Source organism: Callorhinus ursinus, unplaced genomic scaffold (assembly GCF_003265705.2).
Source record: "Callorhinus ursinus isolate GAN/ISIS: 27379988/994484 unplaced genomic scaffold, GSC_fseal_2.0 scaffold251, whole genome shotgun sequence".
In the NCBI taxonomy this organism is placed as follows: Eukaryota; Metazoa; Chordata; class Mammalia; order Carnivora; family Otariidae; genus Callorhinus; species Callorhinus ursinus.
The window spans coordinates 31,738-53,556 of record NW_027397309.1 but is presented as its reverse complement, the minus strand read 5'-3'; the positions used below and the strand labels follow the sequence as shown (position 1 = coordinate 53,556).

At 54.1% G+C, this 21,819-nt stretch overlaps 1 pseudogene; it reads left to right on the top strand.

The window, feature by feature from the left end:
- Positions 1–1,882: 1,882 nt before the first annotated feature.
- Positions 1,883–3,122, top strand: LOC112819240 (histo-blood group ABO system transferase 2-like; annotated as a pseudogene).
- Positions 3,123–21,819: the final 18,697 nt, after the last annotated feature.

Here is a 21,819-nt window from a genome sequence, read left to right as displayed (position 1 = left end):
CTTTTTTAAGAGTGAGTGAGTGTGCGAGTGGTCAGGGGCAGAGTGGAAGGAGAGAGAATCTTAAGCAGGCCCCACACTCAGTGTGGAGCCTGACGTGGGCTCGATCTCATGACCACGAGATCATGATCTGAGCCAAAATTAACAGTCGGATGCTTAACCAACTGAGCCACCCAGGCACCCAGAACAGATTTTTAATTTTCAGGATATTATTTTATCTATTTTTTCTTTGCTTTCTTACGCTTTGGTGTCAGATCTAATAGCATTGCTAGATCCAAGGTTATGAAGATTTATCCCCATTTATTTCTTCTAGAGTTTATAGTGTTACCTCTTACATTTAAGCCTTTAATATATTTTGAGTTAATGTTTATATGTGGTGTGAGGTAAAGGTCCAGTTTCATTCCTCTGTACATGGATAGCCAATTGTCTAGCACCCTTTGTTGAAAAGACCATTCTCTCCCCCAGTGTAATGTTGTCCACCCTTGTGAAAATTCAGTGGAAAATAGATGAAGGGGTTTATTTCTGGGCTCTCAGTTAAATCCCACTGATCTGTATACATATCTTTTTAAAAAAATTATTTTATTTCTTTATTTTCTAAAATGTTTTAAATTTAAATTCAATTAACGTATAATGTATTATTTGTTTCAGGGTGAATGCATACCTTTATGACAGTATCAAAATGTTTTATTTACTGGTGCTTTGTATTAATATTTGAACTTTGGAAGAATGACCTTTCACCTTTGATTTTCTTTGTCAAGATTGTTTTGGCAATTTTGTGGTCCCTTGAAACTCCATATGACTGTTAGGATTAGCTTGTGCAGTTCTTTCCAAAGGCCTTTGTGAATTTTCTTGGGAACACATTGAATTTCCACATTGCATTGTGTACTATTGCCCTCTTATCAATAGTATGTCTTTTCATCGCCGTGGAGTCCTCAGATTTATTTAGGTGTCCCTTTCATTCAGCAATGTTTTGTAATTTTCAGTGTACAAGACTTGCCTCTTGATTACATCTGTTCCTAAGTATTTTGTCAATGTTAATTTTCCCTAAAATGGAAATGTTTTCTTAAATTATTTTTGGATGATTCATGGCTAATGTATACAAATAAGACAGATTCTTGTGTATTGATATTAACTGGCTGTAATCATTTTTTGTTGATTGTTTAGGAAGCTCTGTATATAAGATGATGTCATCTCTGGTCTCTGAATAGACCTAGTTCTACTGTTTTCCTCCACAGGTGGATTTCTTGCCTTATCATTCTGGGTAGAACTTTCACTATAATACTGAGCAATGAGTGAAAGCCAGCCTAATGGACTTGTGTTTGATTTTAGAGTAGAGCTGTCAGTCCTCAAAATTGATCATGATGTTTGATTAGAGTTAGGGTTCGGGTTAGGGTTAAGGGTTAGGTTTAAGGGTTAGGGTTATGGTTGGTGACCCTGTGACCCATGAAGTCCGACACTCAGCATGCTGGTGCCAGGAACACTCCCCCTTTGCTGAGCTCCCGGGCAAACCCTGCACGTCCCCTCCCCTGGCTGACACCCTGCAGGTTGTCCCCACCTGTCATGAGTTGAGCACCTTTGGGCACAGCCCTTGTTTCTATGCCCTATACACTGGGTAGAATCAGCTGCATGGGTTTCTAGCCTCTAAGCCTCAGGCTCCCCTTTGTAAGATGGGGTCCTGAGGGCTCCCATCTCTGGGAGCCGAAGGTAGGGAGGCCCTCAAAGGAGATGCACTCAGGCCAGTCCAGGAGGGTGGCTGTTTCTTAAAGCAGCCCAGGCCCTGCCAACTTGAAGAAAGTGCACACGTTCACGGCGCAAATTTTGGGGTCCTGCCGCCAGCCTCTGGCAGTGACCCTTCTCCAGCCCTGTCCCCTGTCCCTGTGGATACATGGTGTTCCTGGCACTCTTCCTGCAGACAGTTGAGAAGCACTTCATGGTGGGACACAGGTTCACATACTACGTCTTCACCAGTCAGTTGCCCGCCAGGCCCCATGTGCCCCTCCGGGAAGGCCGGAGGATGGTCGTCCTCGAGGTGCCCAGCACCCCGCGCTGGGAGGACGCATCCATGCAGAGCACGTGATGATCCGCCGCTTCTGTAAGCAGCTCTTCCTGTCATCGCGCGCTGAAATAAAGTTCTCAGACACCAATCTGAGCGGCCATGCAGGGCTGCCTCTGCAAGTAGGGCAGCAGCAGCTGGTTCTGCACATCGCTTTTATTTCATTTTTTATCAGAAAAGCAAGGGCAGATGCCTCAAAGCGTGAGAAAGGAGGACAAAGGGATGGCAAGTATCCTGAAGCTGTAAAGCAGGCCTGCACCCTCCTCTACACGCAGGCACGCAGGGAGGCCGTCATGGGATCGGGAAAGAGTGGGATGTTTGTGCTACCAAACGGCAGGTGCAGGAAGGGGGGCACGGAGGGTTACATTCTTTCCTGGCTCCTAACCTAGGTCCTGCCCCTGGGGATCATGGGATCCTGCTCCTACCGGGCCATTGTGTTCAGTAGCCTGAGAACAGGAACGCTGCTGACGTTTCAACTGCTTCCACAATCACTCCTTAGGGCTGACAATATATTTTCTAAGATTAACTCCACAATTCCTCCGTGAGGTGGACTACCTGGTGTGCAGAGTGGTGGACATGAAGTTCCGTGACCACGTGAGTATGGAGATCCTGTCCCCCCTCTTTGGCACCCTGCACCCCGGTTTCTACCAGGCGGCCCACAAGGACTTCAGCTATGAGCATTGGCCACATTCCCAGGCGCACATTCCCCAGGGGCAAGGGCGAATTTGACTACAAGGGGGCCTTTTCTTGGAGGTCAGTGGTAGAGGTTAACCAACTGACCTTGACCTGTCACCAGACATTGGGGGTCAACCTGGCGAATGGGATCGAGGCTGTGTGGCATGACGAGAGCCACCTGAACAGGTATCTTTGGACCATAAGCCCATTAAGGTGCTGTCCCCAGAGGACCTGTAGGACCCACAGGTGCTGGGCTGCCCCCGGAGGACCTGTGAGACCCACAGCTGCTGGGATCTCCCCAGAGGACCTGTGGGATCCACAGCTGCTGGGTTGCCCCCCATCATGAAGACGCTGAGATTCATGGCTGTGCCCAAGAATCACCAGGACGGCAGCAGTGGTTAGTACTTGAGGAGTCGTTTTGGTGCCCACCGGGTCTTTCACTTGAGTTAACAGATGAGCCCAAAGGAAGGACGTCATCAGTTAGGAAGTATAGACGAAGGTCAGAGTAGAGGTGGGCAAAGGCCTTTTCAGAGAGCAAGGAAGCTCTGAGCTTCTTCTATACATCTTGCCCTGTTCCTCGCTTCCAGCTGCCTTGCCCTGAGTACTGTCCTTTCAATGAATTGTTCATCTAGTAAGTAACATGTTTCTCTGAGTTCCATGAGCCACTGGAGCAGATTATTCAAAGCTGACGAGGTTGTGGGGACCTCCAATCTGTAGCCCATAGCTCGAAAACAGGGGTGACTTCTCTGCCTAGCCACTGGCTGACCACTAAGTTAACAGCACAGGGATTCAGTAGCCATACACACAGCAAAGAATACAGACTTGACAAAGTTAGTTCAGAAAAGTCACTAAACCAACAGTAGCATCTACAAGGAGAAGCAATCATGAAGCCTGGCGTGGGGAAGGTCCGATGTTCGGGATGCTTCCATTATAATAGTCATAATCACACGCTGGACTTGTCACTGGAGCCAAGTCCCCTGACTGGGGGCCAAGTAGCTCCTACATGTTCCACATGCCTCTCTCTGGCTCCTCCAGCCATGCACTGTCCTATGCTGCTTCCCAGTAGAGGTCCGTTTTCACCAAAGCCAGGAGGTTGGGATGGCGTTTTCTGACTCCCCACTCCCCACCCCACAGTGTTGCAAGAGAGGAAAATGTTTTCCTCAACCCTCTTAAGGTCCCTGGCTGAGTCTGGAAATTGACAAAGACAGATGGACAGGAGAAAAGCAAGCAAAATGTATTGATTGTTTTGGTGGGAGCCTCACAAGACCATGACGACCAGCAGAGGTGACTGGAGCAGACAGGTCTTCTACCTTTTAGACAAAGAAGCAGTAAGTGTGTGAAGAACTGACAGACACAGGGGTTTGGACTAGGGCTCGTAAACGGTAAAGAAATTAACTAGGAAGATAAAGGTTCTTTAACCAGGTGTGTTCGTATAGAACCCGTGGTCCTAAATTCCTTGACTCTGGCGATAAGCACGTCATCCCTGTGGTCCGGGGAGAGAAAGTTCCACATGGGAGCATTCTGACCTGCTTAAGGGAAGAAGGGCTGATGGCTGGGGATCAGAGAGACCTTCTTGCTTCTGCTCTATGCAAAAGTTCTTTTAGCTTCTATATTTAATTTGCCAAGGTGCCATATTTGGGTTAGAGTGTCCTGACCCTCACATGCCTGGTGCTGTACTCTGTCTCTTAGTATCTAGGATATTGGGTGTGCTGCTGTGGAGACCTCCCAGCCCTGGGGTAGCCCCTTGTCCAGGGAGGCGCCTTCCTCAAGGGGAGGGTTGCTAAGGGTGGCCGCCCCTCCTCAGGGAGTTTGGGTGGGAGCGTGCAGATCTTATTCGAGAAACTGACTTCATTTCCTGAAAAGGTCTATCTGATATTGGGATCATACAGGAGTTCTATGTTTAGTATTTTGGGGAAAATCCATCCTTTTCCCAGCATGGCTGTGCCAACCAAAGTCACTTCCGGATGATTTTTACCTATAAACCAGAGATTTTTCAAGAACTTCTCCAGCAGAGAACATGAGGATAACATTTTCATGACCTTAGACAGGCAGAGATTTCCCAGGATGCAAAGTATACTAACCGTAGGAACAAACTGGTGACTTAGAAACTCTGAAATGAAGAACTTGTTCTCCTTCTTCCATTTCTGGCTAGTGTGCTGGACTGTGGCTCGATCCCACCTCAGGCAGCTGGAAGGTTGACCTCCCAGGTCAGCTACCACTGAGATGGTTACTGTTTCTAGAAATTCTTCGGGGTGTGGCCAGGTTTCCCCACCTGTGCACTGATCAAGTCGGCGACCTCTAACAGTGGAGCTATGGGTCCTCCAGGCATGGTCCCCCCCAATCCCCCAGTAAAACCATCTCACTGAGGGTTTAGGGGGACGGGAGCTGCCCCTAGGCAAAACTGGAGATTCTCACTGTCCCTACCTGGCCTTCAGATGCTCTTCAGTTACTCCAGTGCCTCTGGTGTCTTCTTGGAACCCTGACCTGTCAGTTTTCGGACAGCTGGTCCAGTGGTACCCTCACTTTCTGGGAGGGGGATTTGGTGGAATCTGCATTGTGTCCTGCAGCCCCACCAGGATCGCTTTTTGAAGGCACATTGTCTGGGCCATCTGAGGAGCCAAGACTGTGGGTCTTTGGTCTGGAGGGATTCTGAGCAGAACAGGTGGTTTGGGAGGGCTGCAATGCCCAGACGCAGGTTTCCAGAAAGCTCTCTGGGGTCCCCGGCATCCTACCATTTTCGAATCAAAGCCCTGACACCTTTAAAATGCCAGCAACAGTACAGCATGGGCCACAAAAACAAATGTCCCTGTGCACCCAACACCACCTAAACTATTGGCCATTTCTTGTCACTTGAGCTGAGAATAAAGGATTAGGGGTTGGGGCTTGGGGGTTCCTGGGCCAGACTTTGTATTTGGGGGACAAAGGCCATCAGACAAGCTTGGGCTGAGCCTCAGGAGAGGGTCTGTGTGGAGACCCCAGCTGCAGTCACTGCTGTCCACTGATGTCCCCTCAGCCTGCCAAGTGCCCCTGCTGCTGGGGGAGCACCTGCCCCCTCCTCTCTGCAGAGGGCTCTCTCCTGCACCAGGTGCCTCCTCTCCTGCCAGCCCCTGCCAGCCTGCAGGCAGGGAGGGTGTTTACCCTGAGTTCCTCCAGCTGCTGGGGAACACCTGCCTCCTCCTCTGGGCCTGAGAGTTCTGTCCTGCACCAGGTGCCTCTTCTCCTGCCAGAACCTGCCAGCCTGCATCCTGGGAGGGTGTATACCCTGACAACCTCCAGCCCTGGGGACAGAGCCAGTGTGATGTGGTCTCCTAGCAGGTCTGAGCACCAGGCCCATACATTGCTCACTCTCTTCCTGTGGGCTCACTGTACCACATCCTCCCTCTGGCTCCCTGGGCCCAAGTCCTCTTCTGCTCAGGGACCACTCCCTGCCCAGGCTCCATATGCTGAGACTGGGAGCAGGTCATTTGGACCTTCTGGACTCTCACTTCCGTGCCCGTGACATGGGCACAGTGCAGCCTCACAGACTGCTCAGAGGAGACCCAGCACAGGAAGACGCAGGCCGCTGCAAGGGAGATGTCAAGTGACTCCAGAGGGAGCGCACAGGATTTGCAAAAGGCACTGGGCTCATGGGGCCCAGTGTGGGATCCTGGCGCCCAGCCAAGGGGCATGGGGAATCCTGGTGAGGGCAGCCCTGGTGGGGGGAGGGGGAAGCTATGGAAGGTCCCAGAAGAGGCAGGAGACAAGGAAGCCGACAGGACAGAGCTTCCCAAGGAGGTCAATGGAAGGACCAAAGGATCACAGAGGCCCTTGGGAAAACTCAGAGGCTTGGAGATGTTGGCTGAAACGCTGTCATTTGGTCAGAAAAGTTGGGTCACAACACCCCAGTCGATACTGGATGATTTACTCTTTTTTGGTTCTAGGATTTAGTGCATACCTGCCATTAAAACTCACATCGCATGAAGTCTAGGGTATACTTACTTTTCATTACTTTTCAGGACTAGATTTTTCTAGAGGAAGTGCTAAGGATGGGTGTCTCCATTCTTTTCTTTGTGTAACTGACCTGTTTTCAGGAGCAGATTCCTGGTACTCATCACCACTCCTAGCCCTGAGGACTGCCCCCGTCACCTCCCAGATTGGACGTGACCATGTGGTTTGGGGGAGGCTCACTGATGAAGCCCCAGTGCTCAGTACACAACAGGGACCCCAGATCCTCTGCTGAATGAGGGAGGATGGGAGAGAGGGAAAGAGAGGGAGGAGGGAAGGGAGGATGGAAGGGAGGGAGAATCCGGAGAGGGAGGGGAAAGAGGGAGTAGGGAAGGTAGGATGGGAGGGGTAGAAGGGAGGGAGGGAGGCAGGGAGGGAGGGAGGGGTGGAGGGGAAGGAGAGGGGGGAATGAATGACGGAGTGAATAAATGATGCAGGGAGGGAGGGAATGAAACCACAGAAGCTGGATCCATACTTCAGGAGCCATTATTTAAGGTAAGGTCCAAGGGCATCCCAGCCCGGGCCCTGGATGGTGGCTCAGGACATGTCCAACTGTCCTCCCAGTGCTGACCTTCCTTCTCCTTGGACCCGCTGTCATCCTGGATCCTCTCCACATCCTCCTCAAACAATTCTCAATGTTCCCAGTAACAGCGTGGCAGGAGGGGATCTCAGGAGGGGCTTCCCGGATCCTGTGCCCAGAACGACAATGTGACAGTAGCTACAGGGCATTCTATCATGAGGACTGGGACCATGGATCCCATCCCTCTCCTTGGGCATTAATGTTGTTCCATTCCCTGCTCTCTCCACCACTGCTGTGATGAACACTCCTGAAAATACATCTGTGAAAAACCGAGCCAGAGTTTTCAGGGGTGAGTCCGAGGCTGAGCATACCAGGTGATGGGTGCACCTGTGGCCTGGGATGGGTGGTGCTCACTGTTCTCCCAGACAGGGTTGCCCGTCACCCTTCTCTCCAGGGAGCCTGCATTGGACCTCCACTTCCTCACGTTCTCCCCAGACCAGACACCTGCCGGTCTGAGGGTGACCAGCGCTGCCTCCATAGGGTTTCCTTTGCTGGAGTCCTTACCCAGGAGCTCCACATCTCTCACACATATTCCCTGCATGCCTATCCTTCCGCCTTGGACTTGCATGTGTTTGGTCTCTGTCCCTGTGGAACCCAGTGACTTGGAGCATGGTTTGGACCAGAGTCAGGTGAAACCTTTCTCTGGCCTTGGGTTGTGAGCAGTGCTTTTGCCCTTTGTGTTGTGTCTTCCAGCATTCTGCATTTCCCTGGTTTCTGTTTGGTCCACAGGAGGAAACAGCCGTTTCCTGTCTGGGGTCAGGCTGTGGTGTCCCAGCAGGAACAGGGTTCTCGGCCCAGAGATTGTGCCCATAATTCCTAAAGTGGCCTCTATGATTACATGTGATGTGTAATCCACCGGGGATTTCAATATCAAATAAGAGAAATTTTATATCGAGTAAACACAGGAGAAAACGCGTCCCTTTTGAAAATAGGTGGGCAGACACAAAGGCCCTCACTGGGTGATTCCACTTATGGAATCATCCAGAACAGGTAAAAGAACAGAGAGAGAAAGCACCTTAGGGGTTGCCAGGGTCTGGGCTGGTGGATTAATGGGCAGGGAGGCCTTCTGGTTCGGGGACTACTTTGGGGAATGAGGTATTCTGCAACAATGTTCTGGGGTGTGGTGGCACAGCGTTGGGCATGTACTTAATGCTCATGACATGTTCAATTGAAAACAAGTAATTTTATTGAAAACAAATAATAAACAGTATACAGAACATGAAAAGATAAAATAACAGTTAATATGAACCAGAGAGAAAGAACATCGGGGGAGGGGATGAAACACTCTGGTGAGGCATCGGGGTCCGGCGATGGAACTGAGGGGATGAAACACTCTGGCGAGGCATCGGGGTCCGGCGATAGTACAAGGAGCTCTCTCTGCAGGGCTGTGGGCTCTAGAGGTGGCTCTGGGAGCCCTGCAGGAGCAGGAGTAGGGGCAGGGGTTAGGATAGGGGCAGGGCTGGGTGTAAGAGCAGGGCCAGGGGCAGGGTCAGGGGCATGGGTAGGGGCAGGGGCAGGGAGAGCAGCTCTGGCAGGGGCAGGAACTGTGGCACGGTCTGGGGCAGGAGCAGGTGCCAGTTCTTCCTGGTCCACGCCAGGCTCTCCGTGGTCGGGTGCTTGGTTACCTGCCAGCTCCTGGTGTCCTCCTGAAGTTGCTGTAGGCACCACCCCTACCCCCAGAGCTGCTGATGGAGTTGGAGCCAGCTCTAGATCCTCAGGTGGTGGAGCAGCTCTGAAAAGAGAAAAGCCCACCTCTGTGCCTACTCTCCATGGGCCTTTGCAGAGACAGAGCCCAGTCCAGGGCCTCCCAGAAAAGCCACAGCCGGGAAGGAACCCTCACAAGGACGTCTCCCCGACTGCAGTCCACCCGCTGTGTGCTCTGAGCCCAGGCTTCCTCCTGGCCCCAACCAGCCTCTGCGGGCTCCTCCCTGTGGGGCCAGGAGCGACCCATCCCCACACACCACAAACACCCAGCCCCAGCCTTCTCACCCTCAGGCTTGGCCTCCGTGGGCTCTGGCTCCTGGACCACTGTCTGGTGGACAACCACCTGGGACAGTGGTCTGGGTGGTGTAGGAGGTCTTCCCCTACAATCCCCAGCATCTGCACCTAGGGACCCCTGTGGGGTCACCCCCTATGTCGAGGAAATGGAGGGCGTGTCCAGTAGCCTTCTCTCCATGTCCTCCGTGGCCTTCTGCAAAGACAGGGGCAGATAGCTGGCCCGGAGGCATCACAGCCCTGCCCGGCCATCCGCACTGTCCTCCTGCCCAGTCCCCCTTCTGCTCCCAGATCAGACACGCACCTGTGCGTGCACAGCCCTGCACCCGGTATGCAGGGACCCATCCCTGCAGGGCTTTCGGGATAAACTTTGGGCAGAAGGGGCAGCATCCGCACACCCCATCCCACACAGCCAGCCTTGACCTTGAACATGACCTCCTGCTCGGGGTGGACCCACCCCGCATGACCCCTCTTTACACGCACACTCACACACACACTCACACACACACACACAACCCCATACACACACACGTGCACTCACACAGACACAGACAGAGACACAGACACACAGACACACAGACACACAGACACACACCCCCATCCACACACACGCATACACACACACACACAGGGAGAGCACCTTGGGCTACACAGGTCATCAGAGCGAGGGAGCTGGGTGGCTGGCTCTGGGCCTCCTGGTGTCACCTTTCTGTGCTTCCGGCCAAATGGCCAGAGGCGGTGGGGAGCACTGACCCAAAATCCCCAGCAGTGGACAGCATCTGCAGGGCACGCTTTCTTCCACCTGCAGCCTCCGGACCTCGGCAGGCAACATGTGAACATCTTGGTTTGAGGATCTCCAACAAAATGAGTTGGGCAGGGGGCTGTCTGTGGAATGTGGGTGCCTGGTTACCGGGTTCCAAATTCTGTTGGGCTCTGTTGTCAGGGAATTGAGGTCACCAATGTCTGGGGTCCCCTTACCCAACTTCCTCCTCAAACAAGAGCCCCCCGAGGGCCCCCTCCCTCACTGCTCAATGCTAACCCTCCCACCAAGCCCCATCCACACAGTGACACCCACACAGCCCACCCAGAGCCCCCAGGAGCCCTGGATGCACCTGGTGTCTCTGCTGTGATGGCACAGAGCTGGGTTCAGACTTGGTTCCTGTGCATGCCCAGAGCGGTGAACCTGGATAGACCCCGTGCCCCTCAGGGCCTCCCAGGGCTCCATATCTGCACATCGGGGTATTCTGGCTTCTACTTCTAGGGATGCCATCAGGGGTAGGAACTCTACACATGTTCTGTGCCTGCTATTACAGGAGGCTGGTGCATACTTGGCAATGCAAGGATGAGCCAGGAGCTGGGCTTGGCATGGAACACAGCTCAGAGGGGCTTGAATCTGCTCTGGGGTCCAGGCAAAGCCACCCCTCTCCTGCCTGTGTCCCAGTCCACATGGGAAGGAAGTAATGAACTGATTCTGAACTTGTCCTCTCACAACACAGACTTCCAGGGGCTCCCATTAGGGTTAGGCTCAGGTCCCTGGGCCTCGTCTGTGCCCATGAGCTGGGAAGTCCCCACAAGGGCTCCTCGCACCCCTGAGTCCTGGTCACACATCCCTGTGGAATCCCCTCCCCTCCAGGGTGGATGGCCTATGTGACAGCGCTCTCAGGAATAGAATGGAACCAAATGCCGGGATGTCATTTCCAAGCTGATGGAGTCTGTGACTTCTAATGATTCCCTCTGTCCTGTGTTCATTCTCTGTCTCCTTCTCTGTATCTGTGTCTGTGTCTCTCCCAGGAGCAGGATCTGTGGGTTCCATGGGCGATGTGAGAAACCTCAGAAGCCTCCCTTGTCCCCATTTCCATTGCCGGTCCTGGTGCTCCATTCCTTCCTAAGGCCTCCTCACCCTGACCAGAGCAGTGATTCTGGATCCTCTTCCACATGGGGACCCTGAGGCTGCAACAAGGATGGCCCTGACCTTGGTCTCCAGACTGGTGGCCCAGTGCTCTGCCATATTCTGAGTAGCCAGATCCTCAGTCCCACAAGCCCCAAGTCTGTCCTCTGCTGAGAAGGACCTCGAGGGGGTAGAAAATATTTTCCCAAGACTGGGATCACAGGGGGTCGGGGATGGAGATCCAAGGCCAACAGGGCTCCTCTACAGGCCTGTGGGACCCTTGGGACAATGCATCTCTGCAACCCAAGTGACAGCAGAGTTAGCTGAGTCCTTTTGTGCTATAGCCCGCTGGACTTGGTGGTGGGTATCTCTTCCTACTCCCAAGTGCCCAGGGTGGTTGTGGACACCGGAACCCAGACCCTGTCTTTTCCCAGTACCCTGGCAACACACTGGGTCTCCTGGGGACCCCTGACCATCAGCCAGGCCTGTCTCCCCTCCCCAAGCTCTGGATCTGGGTCTTTGCCTGGAGTCCTGATGCCCTGCCCCATGGCCCAGCTGTCCCCAACCTCTGTCTTCTTTCCCCTTTGTCCCCCACCTCGCTCCCAGGTTGTCCTCCCCTTCTGACCCCAGTTGGGCAGAGAGAGTGGTGTGTCTGGGGGGGGTGGGTTTGCAGGTGCGCATGCCTCCACATGCCTGGGGATGCCAAGGTCATGTCCCCATATGGGACACGGTGGGTAGCTCTCCCCGAAGATCTGAGGGGCTCTCACCCCCAAAGCGAACCTCATGGGAGGGTTGGGGCTGGCCTAGGACTGGAGAGCAGCCCTGCTCCTTGGGCTCTGCACACCTCATTTGTCTTGGGCAAGTGCCTGCCTCTCTTGACCCAGGTTCCCAACTGTCCGTGAGGGTTGGACATGGAAACTCTTGAACGTGACCGCTCCTCCAGGGGTAGGTGGGGGACAGGTGCATCAGGCACCCAGGCCGCCCCACCGAGAGGGCCAGCCAGGTGCGTCATTGCCAGGTATGAAAGGGGACCTGCACGCAGCACCTGTATGTTGAACCAGCCCTGCATCGGATGGACACGAGACCCATGGTCCTGCACCTCACCGGTCCCCCACATTCCCTCACCACTGCCAACTGCTCTGTGGCCCCAAAGTCCACTGGACCCCGCAATCACACCCACCTTGGGCGGCAGGCCTTAGGGTGCAAGGCCAGGTGGGTAGGACATCTGGGGTCACACAGGTAATTGAATACACCTCCCACCCAGCTACCCTGGAATGCAGACTCCCTCTCAGGGTCCAGCTAAGTGCAGGGCTGGGCCCAGAGGATGTGGAGGCATCAGTGGAGGCCGACTCAGGACAGGGAGAAGATCAGTCTACCTCTTCCCCTTCTCCTCTCCTCCTTCTGCCTTGTCTTCCTGGCAGGAGCCGGGACAGAGGTCCAAACTGTCCCTGGCTGCAGCCCCGGCTGGAGTAGAGTGGCGGGGAGGAGGCCGGGGAGGAGGGGCCCAGCATCAGGATGCCCGAGTGTGAAGGGGGTCGTTACTGTAATGAGGGACCCCATGGGCATTCAGGGATATCAGCGCTTTTTAGACATGAGCAGTGGCCCCAGGACTCGGCCCCTGCCCCATCCTTCACTCACCACCAGGCCCTGCATCCTCCCCAGCCCAGTCCTTGTCCACAGCCAGTCCTCCCTCCAGCCGCAGGGGCTCCACGGGCTGTGAAATCATTACAAGCTGGAATCGAGCCTTCCCTATGAGGCCTGGTTCCGGGTCCTGGAGCCCCACAGTGAGGAGAGGTGAGGCCAGGCAGGAGCGGGGAGAGGGCAGAGGGACTATCCCTGGGGCCATGGATCCCTGGTCAGTGAAGACCCTGTTGTGTGCTGGCCCCTAGGGCACCCAGATTCCAGCTCCTGTTCGGGCTCCGGGAGGGAGAACAGAGTGTGGCTCCTGCTAGCTCAGATGTGTCACTCCTTCCTATAGCTACAGCCCATCCCACCAGCTGAACTCCCCCTCGTAGTTGGCCAGATCCCCTTCAAGGTCAAGAGCAGGCTATCATGAATGTCAGGGGCAAGTGCGTGGCTGGTCAGGTAAGGGAGGGCTCACTTTCAACTCATGGAGTCTCTGGCTGGTCTAGTAGGGGCTCTGGAGGGCTGGCTTTCCAGCTTCTCTACTGACCAGCTCTGGGACTGGAGCCATTTACCTCCCCTCTCTGGGCCTCGCTCTCCTCCTCTGTGCAATGGGGTGATGCTGAATGACCCCTCCCATGGCAGGAACCTGTGGAGTGCTGGTGATTGACGTAAGCTGGGCAGAGAGCCTGGATTGCAGACTGCAGAGGGGGATGGTGAGCGATGTGGGCAGTGAGCACTTCTTCCCCCAAAAGCAATTCAGGTCCTCCATGCAGCCGCCAGGCCCCTGGCTGGGAGCCCAGGAGCAGTGGCCGACCAAACTCCTGACACCAGGCCCCTGCGTGTGGCTCTTCCTCAGCACTGGGACATGGTGTTGACCCCGAGACATGTGGCCAGCTCCTCTCTCTGAGGGAAGGAGAACAAAGAGGGCTTTCCTTGGGGTCCCCCAAGGCCACATAAGAGGGGAGGAGGCTTCCCCCAAACAGTACATTGAAATTCTGCTTCTGTTACAAGCTGAGCGTTGGGGTTTGGTTATTTCACTTGCTGGGCTGAGGAGATATACTTGTTCTCCCTGATTCCTCCTCAGATGAAGAGCTCTTGCAGGTCCCGGGCACCCTGGACCTGGGGAGGGGAGAGGGGCCAGTCTCCTCCCTGGCTCCTGAAGGAGAACTGTCCTCCCAAGACAGGATGGTTTTGGGTCGTGATCCTGGGCTAGGGTTGGAGACAGCATGTCACTGCTCCTGACTCTGAGGCTGAGTGGGTCTTTTTTAGGCATAGCCACACCCACCGAAGGCGGGGGATTCAGAAAGTACACACTCCTGGACCCGGCCCCGCCCCAGAACGGTAGCTGCCTTCCCCAGCTCCACAGGAAGAGGGATATCCCTGCTTCTTTGGGCGTTGGTCCTCTGACCCACGAGCTTGCACTGAAAAGATTCTAGTCCTCCTCTGGACGTGCACCAGCCCCGAATGGGCCGGGCACTGTCCACACACGAAGACAGACAACGTGTTGAGTAAGTGCAGGAGGTGATCCTGTTCACATGGCCTGCGGTTCGGTGGGGCTTGCTGCTTCTGTGCCCTCCAGTGGGCCCCCTTTCCCTGGATGGAAATCCTCCTGGATTCTCCTCTCTGCCCTTGGAGCTCCGTTCCTGCTGGTTTCACGACCAAGGGCCTCCAACTTAGCATTGTACCCCATGTCCTCAGGGAGTGTGGTAATGATCCATCAGGATCATCTGGGCGGGTCGTCCAGATTCCTGTTCCCCCAGGCCCAAGTGTGGTGGCAACAAACCGCAGAGCCAAACTCCAACCTCAGCATTGTGCCCCATGTCCTCAGGGGGATGGTGGTATTGGTCCGTTACGATTGTCTGGGAGGGTCCTTCACGTTCCTGCTCCCCTAGGCACAGGTGCGGTAGCAAGAAGCCCCGGAGCCATCCCCCAATTGCAGCATTGTGCGCCATGTTCCCAAGGGATGGTGATCATGGTCCGTTGAGATTGTCTGGGAGGGCCCTCCAGGTTCCTGCTCCCCCAGGCACAGGTGTGGTGGCAAGAAGCCCCAGAGCAGTCCTCCAAATTCAGCATTGTGACCCATGTCCTCAGGGATGGTGGTAATGATCAATCAGGATCATCTGGGAGGGTCCTCCAGGTTCCCGCTTCCCCAGGCACAGGTGCGGTGGCAAGAAGCCCCAGAGTCATCCCCCAAATTCAGCATTGTGCCCCCAGGGATGCTTGTAATGGGCTGTCAGGGTGGTACAGGAGGATCCTCCAGGTGGGGGCCTGGAGGCTGGAGTCAACCAGATCCCACTCAAGTTGAATGAGGAACAGATGAGTTGAGGTGTTCATTTGGAAGAGTAATTTCGCTTTTCCAAAAATGTCAAAGTCATTGGTCTACTTTAGAATGAAGATAATGACTACTTAAAAAACAAGTGCGTGTTTCACCTTATCCCAGAAATTGAAGCAGGTGTGCCGGCCATAGTTCAGACGACCTACTTCTCCCCACCCGACAGCACTTATCTGCTCTGGATCCAGGAGACTCAATGTTTTGAACATCAGCCTGTGAGTCAGTGATGCAGCTTTTCACAGGATGTCTGTGTTCAGAGAAAGCAGCAGGTCCATTTGGCACAGTGTCATCTTCATGTCAGGACGGGAAGTCAAAATTCTCATGAACCCCAAACTTCCGGGGATTTCCTCTTTTCTCTAGTTGACCCAGGGTAAGGGTTAGAGTCAGGGTACGGGTTAGGGCATGGTATATGTTTAGGTTACGGGTTAGGGTACGGGTTAGGGTACGGGTTAGTGTCCGGGTTAGGGTTAGGGGGTAGGGTATGCTTTAGAGATAGGGTATGGGTTAGGGTACTGATTAGGGTACACGTTAGTGTTTAGGGTTAGGGTGCGGGTTAGTGTACGGGTTAGGGAACAGCTTAGGGTTAGGGTACGGTTTATGGTTAGAGTTAGGGTAAGGGTTAGGGTACGGTTTTGGGTTAGGGTTCGTGTTAGGGGTAGGGTTAGTGGTTAGTGTTAGGGTACGGGTTAAGGTTAGGGTACGGGTTAGGGTAAGGGGTGGGATAGGTTTAGGTACATCTACACATGTTCCGTGCCTGCTATCACAGGAGGCTGGTGCATACTTGGCAATGCAAGGATGAGCCAGGGGCTGAACTTGACATGGAACACAGTTCTGAGGGGCTTGAATCTGCTCTGGGGTCCAGGCAAAGCCACCCCTCTCCTGCCTGTGTCTTAGCGCTCGTGGGAAGTTAGTAATGAACTGATTTTGACTTGTCCTCTCACAACACAGAATTCCAGGGGCTCCTATTAGGGTTAGGCTCAGGTCCCTGGGCCTCGTCTGTGCCCATGTGCTGGGCAGTAACCACAGTGGCTCCTGGCACCCCGGAGTCCTGGTCACACATCCCTGTGGAATCCCCTCCCCTCCAGGGTGGATGGCCTATGTGATGGCGCTCTCAGGAATAGAATGGCACAAAATGCCGGGATGTCATTTCCAAGCTGATGGAGTCTGTGACTTCTACTGGTTCCCTCTATCCTATGTTCATTCTCTGTCTCCTTCTCTGTCTCTGTGTCTCTGTCTCTCCCAGGAGCAGGATCTGTGGGTTCCATGGGCGATGTGAGAAACCTCAGAAGCCTCCCTTTCCCTGGTTCCCTCTCCGGTCCTGGTGCTCCATTCCTTCCTAAGGCCTCCTCACCAAGACCAGAGCAGTGATTCTGAAACCTCTTCCACATGGGGACCCTGAGGCTGCAACAAGGAGGGCATTGACCTTGGTCTCCAGACTGGTGGCCCAGTGCTCTGCACGTTCTGCGTACCCAGGTCCTCAGCCCCCCAAGCCCCGAGTCTGTCCTCTGCTGAGAAGGACCTCGAGGGGGTAGAAAATATTTTCTGAAGACTGGGATCACAGGGGGTCGGGGTTGGAGATCCGAGGCCAACAGGCTCTTCTACAAGCCTGTGGGACCCTTGGGACACTGCATCTCTGTACCCCAAGTGACAGCAGAGTAAGCTGAGGCCTTTTGTGCTATAACCCTCTGGACTTGGGGGTGGGTATCTCTTCCTACTCCCAAGTGCCCAGGGTGGTCGTGGACACCGGAACCCAGACCCTGTCTTTTCCCAGTGCCCTGGCAACACCCTGGGCCCCTTGGAGACCCCTGACCATCAGCCTGGCCTGTCTCGCCTCCCCATGCTCTGGATCCGGGTCCTTGCCAGGAGTCCTGATGCCCTGCCCCATGGCCCAGCTGTCTCCAACCACTTTCTTCTTTCCCCCTTGTCCCCCACCTCGCTCCCAGGGTGTCCTCCCCTTCTGACCCCCAGCTGGGCAATCAGAGTGGTGTGTGTGGGAGGGTTTGCAGGGGCGCATGCCTCTACATGCCTGGGGTTGCCAAGGTCATGTCCCCACATGGGACATGGAGTGTAGCTATCCCCGAGGATCTGAGGGGCTTTCACCCCCAAATCGAACCTCATGGGAGTGTTGGGGCTGGCCTAGGACTGGAGAGCAGCCCTGCTCCTTGGGCTCTGCACACCTCATTTGTCTTGGGCCAGTTCCAGCCTCTCTTGACCCAGGTTCCCAACTGTCCCTGAGGGTTGGACATGGTAAACCTTGAACGTGGCCGCTCCTCCAGGGGTAGGTGGGGGACAGGTGCACCAGGAACGCAGGCCTCCCCACCGAGAGGGCCAGCCAGGTGTGTCATGGCCAGGTGTGCAAAGGGGAACTGCACGCAGCACCTGTATGGTGAACCAGCCCTAGAGCGGATGTATACGAGACCCATGGCTCTGCACCTGACCGGTCCCCCACATTCCCTCACCCCCGCCAACTGCTCTGTGGCCCCAAAGTCCACTGGGCCCCACTATCACACCCACCCTGGGCGGCAGGCCTTAGGGAGCAAGGCCAGGAGGATAGGACATCTGGGGACGCACAGGTCGTTGAGTGCCCCTCCCACCCAGCTACCCTGGAATGCAGACTCCCTCTCAGGGTCCAGCTAAGTGCAGGGCTGGGCCAGAGGACCTGGAGGCATCAGTGGAGGCTGACTCAGGACAGGGAAAATATCAGTCAGCCCCTTCCCCTTCTCATCTCCTCCTTCTGCCTTGTCTTCCCTGAAGGAGCTGGGACAGAGGTCCAGCCTGTACCTGGCTGCGGCCCCGGCTGGTGTCAGAGGGGCGGGGAGGAGGCTGGGGAGGGCGAGCCCACCAGCAGGATGCCCGAGTGTAAAGGGGGTCGTTACTGTAATGAGGGACCCCATGGGCATTCAGGGATATCAGCGGTTTTTAGACATGAGCAGTGGACCCAGGACTCGGCCCCTGCCCCATCCTTCACTCTCCACAAGGCCCTGCATCCTCCCCAGCCCAGTCCTTGTCCACAGCCAGTCTTCCCTGCAGCCCCAGGTGTTCCATGGGCTTTGAAATCATTACAAGCTGGAACCGAGCCATCCCTTTGGGGCCTGCTTCCGGGCCCTGGAGCCCCACAGTGAGGAGAGGTGAGGCCAGGCAGGAGCAGGGAGAGGGCAGAGGGACTATCCCTGGGGGCCATGGATCCCTGGTCAGTGCAGACCCTGTTGTGTGCTGGCCCCTAGGGCACTCAGATTCCAGCTCCTGGTCGGGCTCCGGGAGGGAGACCAGAGTGTGGCTCCTGCTAGCTCAGATGTGTCACTCCGTCCTGTAGCTACAGCCCGTCCCGCCAGCCTCACTCCACCTCCTAGTGGGCCAGCTCACCTTCAAGGTCAAGAACAGGCCCTCATGAAAGTCAGGGGCCAGGGCGTGGCTGGTCAGGTAAGGGAGGGCTCACTTTCAACTCATGGAGTCTCTGGCTGGTCTAGTAGGGGCTCTGGAGGGCTGGCTTTCCAGCTTCTCTGCTGACCAGCTCTGGGACTGGAGCCATTTACTTCCCCTCTCTGGGCCTCGCTCTCCTCTGTGCAATGGGGTGATGCTGAATGATCCCTCCCATTGCAGGAACCTGAGGAGTGCTGGTGATTGACGTAAGGTGGGCAGAGAGCCTGGATTGCAGAGTGCAGAGGGGGATGGTGAGCGATGTGGGCAGAGAGCCTGGATTGCAGAGTGCAGAGGGGGATGGTGAGCGATGTGGGCAGTGAGCACTCCTTCCCCCAAAAGCAATTCAGGTCCTCCATGCAGCCGCCAGGCCCCTGACTGGGAGCCCAGGAGCAGTGGCCGACCACACTCCTGACACCAGGCCCCTGTGTGTGGCTCTTCCTCAGCACTGGGATACGGTGGGGACCCCGGGACATGGGGCCAGCTCCTCTCTCTGGGGGAAGGAGAACAAATGGGGTCCCCCAAGGCCACATAAGTGGGGAGGAGGCTTCCCCCAAACAGTATATTGAAATTCTGCTTCTGTTACAAGCTGAGCGTTGGGGTTTGGTTATTTCAATTGCTGGGCTGACGAGATACACTTGTTCTCCATGATTCTTCCTCAGATGAAGACCTCTCGCAGGTCCCGGGCATCCTGGACCTGGGGAGGGGAGAGGGGCCTGTCTCCTCCCTGGCTCCTGAAGGAGAACTGTCCTCCCAAGACAGAATGGTTTCCGGTCGGAATTCTGTGCTAGGGTTGGAGACAGCCTGTCACTTCTCCTGACTATGGGGCTGAGTGGGCCTTTCTTAGGCATAGCCTCACCAGGGGCTTCAGAATGAACACACTCCTGGACCCGGTCCCGCCCAGGACGGTGGCTTCCTTCCCCAGCTCCAGAGGAAGAGGGATATCCTCTGCTTCTTTGGGCATTGGTCCTCTGACCCACGAGCTTGCACTGAAAAGTTTCTAGTCCTCCTCTGGACGTGCACCAGCCCTGAGTAGGCTGGTCACTGTCCACACACGAAGACGGAAAATGTGTTGAGTAAATGCAGGAGGTGATCCTGTTCAAATGGCCTGCGGGTCGGTGGTGCTTGCTGCTTCTGTGCCCTCCAGTGGGCCCCCTTTCCCTGGATGGAAATCCTCCTGGATTCTCCTCTCTGCACTTGCATCTCCGTTCCTGCTGGTTTCAGGATCAAGGGACTCCAACTTAGCATTGTGCCCCATGTCATCAGTGATGGTTGTAATGGTCCATCAGGATCGTCTGTGCGGGTCGTCCAGATTCCTGTCCCCCCAGGCACAAGTGTGGTGGCAGCAAGCTGCAGAGCCAAACTCCAACCTCAGCATTGTGCCCCATGTCCTCAGGGGGATGGTGGTAAGGGTCCGTTATGATTGTCTGGGAGGGTCCTTCAGGTTCCTGTTCCCCTAGGCACAGGTGCGGTAGCCAGAAGCCACGGAGCCATCCCCCAATTGCAGCATTGTGCCCCATGTTCCTCAGGGATGGTGCTAATGGTCCGTTGGGATTGTCTGGGAGGGCCCTCCAGGTTCCTGGTCCCCCCAGGCACAGGTGTGGTGGCAAGAAGCCCCAGAGCAGTCCTCCAACTTCAGCATTGTGCCCCATGTCCTCAGGGATGGTGGTAATGGTCCATCAGGATCATCTGGGAGGGTCCTCCAGGTTCCCGCTTCCCCAGGCACAGGTGCGGTAGCAAGAAGCCCCAGAGCCATCCTCCAATTGCAGCATTGTGCGCCAGGTTCCATGTCTATATTGTCATTATTTGTGTGAATTTAAAGGGCCATCTGTATCTAAAGTGATCTGACTTCCCTTGGTATGGTTTTTGGGCTCAGACACCCAAATGTGTGGATGCAAACTGTGTCTCGTGTGGTAGAAAAACAGGCATTTGTTAAGTAAGGTTGGGAGTCTGCCCTCCAGCTGGGAGGAAGTCCGCCATGAACAGTGATTTGATTGCATTGGGCTGGATATGTGGTTGGAGAAATTTGCTGTATATAGTAGGAAATATCTTCTTTAGTTTAAGAGACATGTCTTGGTGGAGGGAAAAGAATCTTCACAGTTACAATCACTCAGCTATCAGATAGGTGTTTAATCTGCTGAGTCCTCTGAGGTAAGTGAAAAGAAATTTGCAAATGACACTATAGATAAAGGGCTGGTATCCAAGATCTATAAAGAACTTCTCAAACTCAACACCCATAAAAAATAATCAAGTCAAAATGTGGGCAGAACATATGAACAGACACTTCTCCAAAGAAGACATACAAATGGCTAACAGACACATGAAAAAATGTTCATCATCATTAGCCATCAGGGAAATTCAAATCTAAACCACATTGAGATACCACGTTACACCAGTTAGAATGGCAAAAATGGACAAGGCAAGAAACAACAAATGTCAGAAACGTTGTGGAGAAAGGGGAACCCTCTTACACTGTTGGTGGAAATGCAATTTGGTACAGCCGCTTTGGAAAACAGTGTGGAGGTTCTCAAAAAATTAAAAATAGAGCTACCCTATGACCCAGCAGTTGCACTCCTGGATATTTACCCCAATGACACAGATGTAATGAAAAGAAGGTCCCTAAAGTTCATAGCAGCAATGTCCATAATAGCCAAAATGTTGAAAGAGCCGAGATGCCCTTCAACAGATGAATGGATAACGATGTGGTCCATATATACAATGGAATATTACTCAGCCATCAGAAAGGATGAATACCCAACTTTTACATCCACATAGATGGGACTGGAGGAGATTATGCTAAGTGAAATAAGTCAAGCAGAGAAAGTCAATTATCATATGGTTTCACTAATTTGTAGAACATAAGGAATAATATGGAGGACATTAGGAGAAGTAAGGTAAAAATGAAGGGGGGGAAATCAGAGGGAGAGATGAACCACGAGAGACTATAGACTCTGAGAAACAAACAGGGTTTTAGAGGGGAGGGGGGTGGGGTGATGGGTTAGCACAGTGGAGGGTATTAAGGAGGGCACGTACTGCATGGAGCACTGGGTGTTATACACAAACAATGAATCATGGAACACTACATCAAAAACTAATGATGTAATGTATGGTGACTAACATAATGAAATTAAATGAAAATTTAAAAAAAGAAATTAGAGTGCTTTGATGAGTTTCCTACAACTTACATTGAAAAGGAAAATATGCAATTCCTATTTAAAGAGATACATTTCAGTTTGATGATTATGTAGTGTGAATTCTATTATGCATCTGAC